General features: G+C 43.4%; 1 non-coding gene across 1 annotated transcript; it reads left to right on the top strand.

Moving 5' to 3' along the window:
* The first annotated feature begins 689 nt into the window (after positions 1-689).
* LOC111551403 lies at positions 690-824 on the top strand. The gene has a single exon (XR_002734352.1). It is a non-coding gene; the product is annotated as a small nucleolar RNA SNORA70 (small nucleolar RNA).
* The last annotated feature ends 8,309 nt before the right edge of the window (positions 825-9,133 follow it).

Raw genomic sequence — 9,133 nt, 5'->3', positions numbered from 1 at the left:
TCAACAAGTCTCTAGGAAGTTCCAAACTTTCCCACATTTTCCTGTCTTCTTCTGAGCCCTCCAAACTGTCCCAACCTCTGCCTGTTACCCAGGTCTAAAGTCATTTTCACATGTTCGAGTATCTTTTCAGCAACACCCCGCTCTACTGATACCAATTTACTGTATTAGTCTGTTTTCACACTGCTGGTAAAGACATACCCGAGAATGGGCAATTTACAAACGGAAGGGGTTTAATGGAAAACTCACAGTTCTACATGACTGGGGATGCCTCACAATCATGGTGGAAGGCAAGGAGGAGCAAGTCACATCTTACATGGATGGCCAGAGAGCTTGTGCAGGTAAACTCCTATTTTATCAGATCTCGTGAGACTTATTCACTATCACGAGAATGGTACGGGAAAGATCCCACCCCCAAGATTCAATTACCTCTCACTGGGTTCTTCCCACAATGCATGGGAATTGTGGGAGCTACAAGATGAGATTTGGGAGGGGATAGAGGACCAAACCATATCAGATTTTATTTTCAAACGCATTTTCTTAAAAACCAAATACAAGATGCTTTTTAAATAAATTATTTACACATATTCCAATTGGCATATATATTTTGTTACCATAAAAAGGTAATATACACATATGGTTGTATACGAAGAAGAAAGAGATAGTAGGCTACATGTAAAAATGATAAAGGGCTGCAGCTAATTGAGCTAATGGAGTTCCTTTCCTCATGGGGGCCCAGTGTGCAATAGCTGCAAACAGCAGCTTCCTTGGTAGTGTATGCAGCCTGTTTCTTGTATGGGTTGCTCTAAGGCACCTTGGAGACAGGCCTTTCAGATGGACGTTCATGTCTCTGACCTTGCACTACCCTCAGTGCAGGCTCCAAATAGGTATTCGAGGTGCCTTTGGAAAGCCCCAGGGTGCTGTGGCCAGGGTTCACATTGGCCAAGTCATCATGTCCATCTGCACCAAGCTGCAGAAAAAAGAGCATGTGACTGAGGCCCTATGCAGGGCCAAGTTCAAGTTCCCTGGCCACCAGAATATCCACTTCTCAAAGAAGTGGGACTTTACCAAGTTCAGTGTGGATGAATTTGAAGACATGATGGCTGAGAAGCAGCTTATCCCAGATAGCTATGGGGTCAAGTACACTCCCAATCCTGATCCTCCGGACAGGTGGTGGGCCCGGCACTCGTGAGGGCTTCTACTGTGCTGCCCTCTCCGAAGGCCCACCAATAAATCCTACTTCCTGTCCACCTTAAAAACAAATGATAAAGGGTAGTCACCTCTTGGGAATGAGAATAGGGCTGGTGTGGAAGTGAGTTTTTACTTCTCACTCGACATATTCCATGTTTGAAAAACTGTTCCAAAGTGGGTATCATTTTTATAACAATTAAATTTCAAAAAATATTTCACTGTGTGCCTAATCTGTGCAAGGGGAGAACGCAGAGGAGGGAGGCACTAGAACCACATGCAAGGAACACCAGAGTCCCAGTGTGTTTGACTGCAGAAAGTCGTTACTTTATCATGTTTGCTAATAAATACTGTATGAAGATTACTTCTGATTTGTAATCTCTTAATTACAGATACACACAAAAGGCCAGTCATGAATCACCCCAAACTGGAAGCAAGCAAGCTGTCCTTCAGTGTGTGAATGGATAAGCAACTATAGTGCATTGAGATAATAGAATATTACTCAGTGCTAAAAAGAAATGAGCTATCAGCCATGACAAGATGTGGAGGGTATTACAGCCATATTACTCAATGAAAGAAGCCAGTCAGCAATGGCTACAGATACACAATTCCAACTATATGACATTCTGGAAAAGGCAAAACCACGGAGACAGTAAAAAGATCAGTGGTTGCCAGAGGCTGGGGAAGGGGTGAAAGAGTAGGATGAATTGGTGGAGAACAGGGGGATTTTAGCCCAATGGAGCTAGTTCTGTATGAAACTGTAATGATGGATACAGGACTTTATGCATTTATCAAAATCCATAGAACTGTACAATACAAAGAGTGAATTTTAATGTATACGATGGATTCAATTAATAATAATGTATCCACATTGGTTTGTCAATTGTAACAAATGTACTACATTAATGCAAGATGGTAACAGCCTAACTGTTGGGCAGAGAGAGGATGCATGGGAGCGCTCTGGATTTTCTGCTCAGTTTTTCTGCAAACCTAAAGCTGCCCCCATAAAACTAAAACCCAAATTAAGAACAAAGTTAACGCTGTTTAAACATAATAATAATAAAAGGCTACTAATAACATACTAATGTAGAAAACTAGTATTTCAAAACCAAGTCAGGACTATGATGCTCTCATCCATGTTTCTTTGTTTGTTGTCTTCAAGGTTAGGCGATGCTTTCCTTCGCTGTCCAGTTTGCAGAGCCGTCTCGGAGCTGGTGCGGGTCCTTCCTCGGTCGTCCTGGCTCTTGGGAAGGAACCAGGCGGGCTGCGGACCTGGCGCGCCCTCGTCCGCCCTCAAGTCCTTGGAAAGCGCAGACCTCTTGCGCTCTCCAGCGCCCTGCCCGGGTGCAAGGGCAGGACAGGTACATCCCGCGTGCTGCGGTGGCGATCAGCGCCGACACGGAGCCGGGCTCTACCCGTCCGCGCAGCCCCGGGGTTCTGCCAGAGCGCCGGGCGCAGAGCAAGCGGGTCCGAGCTCCAGCACCTTCGGCAGCTCCCGGCCCCGGGGTACAAACGGCGGCCATGGCTCACCGGGTGCAGGAGCAGTTGGCCAGGACACTAGAAGAAAAGCCTAGAGCAGGGCGAGTTTGTTTCCCCACCTCCTCTGGCCAGCTCAGGCTCTTAAACCCGCCGTGCAACAGACGCAGGTACCCGCTCAGGACGCTCAGTCAGCGGTGCAGGAAGCCTGGGTCGCGGTGCACCTTGTTTAAAAATAAACACCCACTTCCCTTGGGGCCATTGGTATTTATTCTATTTAAATTACACAGATTGTTTCCATTCCTTGGCGTCTGAAGTATTAAGGCTGAGGTCTGCTTTCCCAGCTATTTGCATGTATTTGTTTAGGGATGGAGTCGCCCTGCAACACGGGCTGCTCCTACGGCAACTGCTACAAAACAAGATCAGGCTTCACCAGGGTCGGGGGAGGAAACCTCCCAAGAAAGCCAGGCACTGGGTGTGGATGTCCTTTTAGGGCCTAGGAAAGGAGGGTCTGATGAGAAGGCATTGAAGAAAAGCCAGTATGACGACGATGCTTTCGTGGTGAAGTTTTGTGCGTTTTCTACTGAACATTTTTTAAAGTATGCCCTTCTTTTTGAGTTATAAGAAAATGTTGGCATTCAGAGTTAATGCTTCTTAAAAACAGTTATGTGGAAGGGGAAATATTCCACCTTAGCTCATTTGCATACAGTTGCATTATCCTTGATCTTTGTTTATATATATACGTGTCCAATGAATATACCGTAGGATGTGTATGTAATTATCGTATCATATGTATAGCATAGAATATAATTATATAACTTTTCTTTTGAAACTTTGTGCTTCAGAGAAGACACTTTTTGGGAAACTCCTGCACACTTTATACACTGAAGTTCTTTTTTTTGAGACAGAGTCTCACTCTGTTGCTTAGTTTTAAGTTCTCTCTTTGGAGAGGCAGTAAGTGATGATTAGGGAGAATGAATGGACCACAGAGAAGGAAATGAACTTGTAAGTGAGTCTCTGTGGAATCTGAATGGGCCTGAGAGGCAGACCTTATCTCGGGAAAAAGTCTGTCAGGTGTGGTCACATTCGTCAGGCTTTTTTCTGAGATAATGAGATTCTGGGAGGGCATAGAAAGCATTTATGTTTCCTTTGGTAAGCTTCCTTGGTCAGATAAGGACATTCGAGAAATAGTCCCTGCCCTTGGGGTTTGGGGAGGCACAAGACAGGTTAGAGGGACCTTCATTCTGAGGCTTATTTCTGAGGCCGCTCAGCTTTCAAAAGCCCTCAGGGTGCTCAGGTGCCATATTTTGAGGAATGATTTTCTATACCCCCAACATCATCAAACCACCTCATGTAAGCTTCAGGTGATAGCCCATGGTTCCTTTCTAGGTTTTGTTTTGTTTTGTTTTGTTTTGTTTTGAGACTGAGTCTGGCTGTGTCCCCAAGGCTGGAGTGCAATGGTGCAATCTCAGCTCACTGCAACCTCCACCTCCTGGGTTCAAGAGATTCTCCTGCCTCAGCCTCCCCCCGTAACTGGAATTACAAGCACATGCCGTGATGTCCAGCTCATTTTTGTATTTTTAGTAGAGACAGGGTTTTGCCATGTTGGCCAGGCTGGTCTCAAGATATTCACTCACTTCAGCCTCCCAAAATGTTGGGATTACAGGCATGAGTCACCTCGCTTGGCCTATCTTAAGTTCTTATATTAAATATAGAGTTGACGTTTAGGATTCCTCTGGATCCAGCCTAAAAAGCAAGTCTTTATTTCCTTCTATAGAAAAGGCTTATAACACTTTCAGACCCAATGCTCACCATTTTTCTCTTTTTTTTGGAGACAGGGTCTTGCTATGTTGCCCAGGCTAGACTGCAGTGACTATTCAATACTGGCACCATCAGACCACACTGTGGCCTTGAACTCCTGAACTCAAGGGATCCTCCTGCCTCAGTCTCCCCTATAGCAACAGGCATGCACCAATCATCTTTTCTTTTCTTTTTCTTTTTTTTTTTTTTTTTTTTTGAGATGGAGTCTCACACTGTCGCCTGGGCTAGAGTGCAATGGCACGATCTTGGCTCACTGCAACCTCTGCCTCTCAGGTTCAAGCAATTCTCCTGCCTCAGCCTCCCAAGTAGCTGGGATTACAGGCGCCCGCCACCACGCCTGGTTAATTTTTTGTACTTTTAGTAGAGACCAGGTTTCACTATGTTGGCCAGGCTGGTCTCAAACTCCTGACCTTGTAATCCGCCGACCTTGGCCTCCCAAAGTGCTGGGATTATAGGTGTGAGCCACGGAGGTTGGTCCATGATCATTTTTTATAAACAAATTTTTCAGTAATACCTACTATGCTTAATTTTTTTAAAATAGTCTTTATTTTTAAGAGCAGTTTTAAGTTCACAGCAAAATTGATTAGAAGGTAGGGACAGAGATTCCCCATACACATAGCTTCCCCTACACATAGCTTCCCCTATTATCAACATCCCCCACCAGAGTGGTACATTGTTGCAATTGATGATGCTACATTGACACATCATTATCACCCAAAGTCTGTGATTTACTGATGGTTCACTCTTGTACATACGGTGGGTATGACCAATGTCTACTGACATGTATCCACCATTATAGTATCATACTGAGTAGTTTCACTGACCTACAAACCCTCTGAGATCCATCTCTTCATTCCTCCCTCCCCACCAACCCCTGGCAAACACTGTTCTTTTCACTGTCTCCATAGTTTTACCTTTTCCAGACTGTCATATGGTTGGAATCATACAGTATAGAGCCTTTGCAGATTGGCCTCTTTCACTTAATAATATACATTGTAGGTTTCCTTTCTGCCTTTTCATGGCTGGAGAGCTCATATCTTTTTAGCACTAAAAATTTTCCATTGTCTGGATGTACCATAGTTTTTTCACACATTCACTTACTGAAGGACATCTTGGTCATGTCCACGTTTGGGCAATTATGAATAAAGCTGCTATAAGCATTCACGTGCAGGCTTTTGTGTGGACATAAGTTTTCAACTCATCTGGGTAAATACAAGAACTATGATTGCTGGATCATAGGACAAGAGTATGATTAGGTTTACATTAATAAGAAGACTCCAAACTGTCTTCCAAATTGTCTGTATCATTTTGCATTTCCACCAACACTGTGGAAGAATTCCAGTTGCTCCACATCCTCACCAGCATTTGGTGTTGTTGGTGTTCAAGATTTTGGCTATTCTAATACGTGTGTTGTAATGTCTCATTGCTGTTTTCATTTGCATTTCCCTGATGATATATGATGTGGAGCATCTTTTCATGTATTTGCCATATAACAAATATCCTTAACACCTCTTTAACAATCCTGAAATGCAATTCTTAGCTAATATCATTTGCCTACAATATAATTGTTAAAATAGTCAATACAATGCTCTAAGAAATAAAGGACTAAAAGGAAAGTGATTAATAATGACATAGTACAGGGACCCCACAAGAGAAGACATGATGAAGTAGACAGACAATTGCCCTTAAATGTAATAGGATCACCATGGAAGTGCCTCGTATTGGCAAGTAAAATATCCCAAATCAGCAATGAGATTCTCTGAAATGGCAAACAGCTCTTAGTAAAGCAAGCAAAACAAAGTATAATCTTCCCTCTTTTCACATTGTAGTTGCATTTGTGGAAATTTACTGTATATTAAAATTACACAAAACACATTTCGTGTTTATATATAAAATGGAGTTGAGGTCTAGATGCAGATAATTATACATATGGTGCTTAGTTTGTTTTTCTTACACAAACATCTGTTGGGATATTCAGAATTTGACAGAACTGTCCCATGCCAACAGTGCCACCCCAATATTGTGAAAAAAAAAATCCTACTTTAAAAACTACTCTTCTAAAATATGGAACTTGGTTGAGTGTGGTGGCTCATGCTTGTAATCTCAACACTTTGGGATGCTGAGATGGGAGGATTGCTTGGTTGAGCCCAGGAGTTCAAGAGCAGCCTGAGCAACATAGCAAGACCCAGTCTCCACCAAAAATTTTGTAAATTAGCTGGGCATAGGGCATGTGTCTGTACTCCCAGGAGGCTGAGGTGTTACTTACTGGTAGAGGGTCTTGACTGCAAGTTGTCTGGGTTAAAGGCATTTTTGAACAAAGAAGTGGACAAAATGCACAGCAAAGCAAGCACAGAATGAAACAAAGAAAGCTGAGATTTATTGAAAGTAAAAGTACACTTCACAGCGTGGGAGCGGTTGGAGCAGCAGCTCAAGAGCCCAGATGCAGACTCTTCTTGGGTTCAAATACCCGCTATAGGTTTCCCATTGGCCACTTGGTGTTCACCTCATGTAAATAGAGTGGTGGCTCACAATCAGTGTGATTGGTTATGGACAGCAACCAATCAGAAGCTGAAGTTACAAAGGTCACACTCCTATGCACACATTGGATTGGTCTCGGACAGCAACCAATCAGAGTCTAAAGTGAAGTTACAAAGTTGCACTTCTATGCAAACCAAGACTTGGCTGGCAATCAGCCTGGTTGGTTGCAGACAGCAACCAATCAGAGGCTGAAGTCACAAAGTTACACTCCTATGCAAACGTCTGATTGGTTGCAATCAGAGGTACTTTCAATTTCCCATCTGCCTGAGCAGAAAAGACAGGGGTTTGCAAAGGGAGTAGCCTCTGATCCTTGTCACTTAGGTGCGGATAGTTAGGGTTTTCCTTTCCAGGACCTATTCTCCTACCTTAGGAAGACTGATTGAGCTAAAGAGCGAGGCTGCTTTGAGCCATGATCACGCCACCGCACTCAAGCCTGGATGACAGAGCAAGACCCTGTCTAGGGGGAAAAAAAAAGAAAGAAAGAAAAGAAAAAGAAAAAGATAAAGATGTAACTCTTTCTCCAACAGGGACATCATGAATTTTATTCACTGACTTGAGATTTGAGTCCAAGAAGGAAGGTGAAGTTGCTGAAAAACCAGACTCACTTAAAAGTCAAAAGCTGAGCCAGGCACAGTGGCTCACGCCTGTAATCCCAGCATGTTGGGAAGCGAAAGTAGGCGGATCACCTGAGGTCAGGAGTTCAAGACCAGCCTGGCCAACATGGTGAAACCCCATCTCTACTAAAAATACAAAAATTAGCCGGTCATGGTGGCAGGCGCCTATAATCCCAACTACTCAGAAGGCTGAGAATCGCTTGAACCCGAGAGGTGGAGGTTGCAGTGAGCTGAGATCACACCATTTCACTCCAGCCTGGGTGACAAGAATGAAACTCTGTCTAAAAAAAGAAAAAAGAAAAAAAGAAAAGTCTAAAGCTGGTGAACTAATCCCAAAGAGAAGCTTGGCACTGAAATGATGAGTTTATTCACAGAGAAAAAGAGCAACGTCCCCAAAAGCTTTTCTAGGCATTTTATAAGTGAGCTGGTCCCAAGCACAGGTGCAGGAGTCCCTAGCTCAGCCACGGGGAATAACGCTGCAGGAAACGCATGGCCAGGGATGAGCTGAATGAAATGGGAGGAATGGGATCCAGTATCCCGTCTCTTCACCTCCAAACAGCTGCCTGCCTGTAGAAACCATTTCAAGCTAGCTTGAGCACCGCATCCCCTCTGCAGGGTTGCATGCCATTTGCTTGTCCATCCCATAACTCATAGGCAGATGCTGTGTGCCATATACCAAATAGCAAAGTGGAGCTGTGCAGGGTAGGAAAACTGGATCGAGAGGAGAGAGATGAGGCAATCATTCCCAATCTTGGCTGCACAACAGAATCTCTTGGGAAGACTTTATAAAATATGAACGCCTGGGCCCATTCCTATAGTATTCTTTTTTTCTTGATAAATGTTAGCAATTTTATTAGTCTTATGTCCTTGCTTTTGTGTCCTATCTGTCCCCAGGGAGATTATTTTTGAGAATTACCCCTACATTTTCATTGTTTTCTCCCTTCAAATTCAGTGCTTATGAGACACATTATGAAATGGAGAAGCGACTCCACATTTGTTTAATACATTACTTCCTCCACTTAACCTCTTGCTTATTGGAGCTAAAAGCAGACTCTGTAGTCCCTATCTCCTAGTCACTCTAATCCGCACTCTCCTAACCAGGAATCTACCATTATAGTTTCAATGCAATGGCAGTTTCATTTTCTTTTTCCATCCTAATCCAGTGGTTAGCTTAACTTGCTCTACAGTGAAATACACCCATGGTATTCTGACTTAATTGACTGAGTGCATGACCCTGGCATCAATAATTTTTAAAAGCTGATAAGGTGATTCTAATGTGCAGTTGGGGTGCAGAATGCCAATCTGGCAGCTGGAAACAAAAAAGAGTGAACATTTTCCCATTTGGTGCTTCCACAAAGTAATTAAATACATAAAAATGCTGGGGAAAAAGAAGGCTAAGTCCCAAGCTATTAACTAGTTATATGATGTTGAGCTGGTTATCTAAGACTCAGTGTCATCTTTAAAAGGAGGGAAATTATAGCACCAGACATATACAGGTA

Source organism: Piliocolobus tephrosceles, chromosome 7 (genome assembly GCF_002776525.5).
Source record: "Piliocolobus tephrosceles isolate RC106 chromosome 7, ASM277652v3, whole genome shotgun sequence".
Lineage (NCBI taxonomy): Eukaryota > Metazoa > Chordata > Mammalia > Primates > Cercopithecidae > Piliocolobus > Piliocolobus tephrosceles.
Note: the sequence above shows the minus strand (reverse complement) of the source record. Positions and strands in the feature narration are given on the sequence as shown.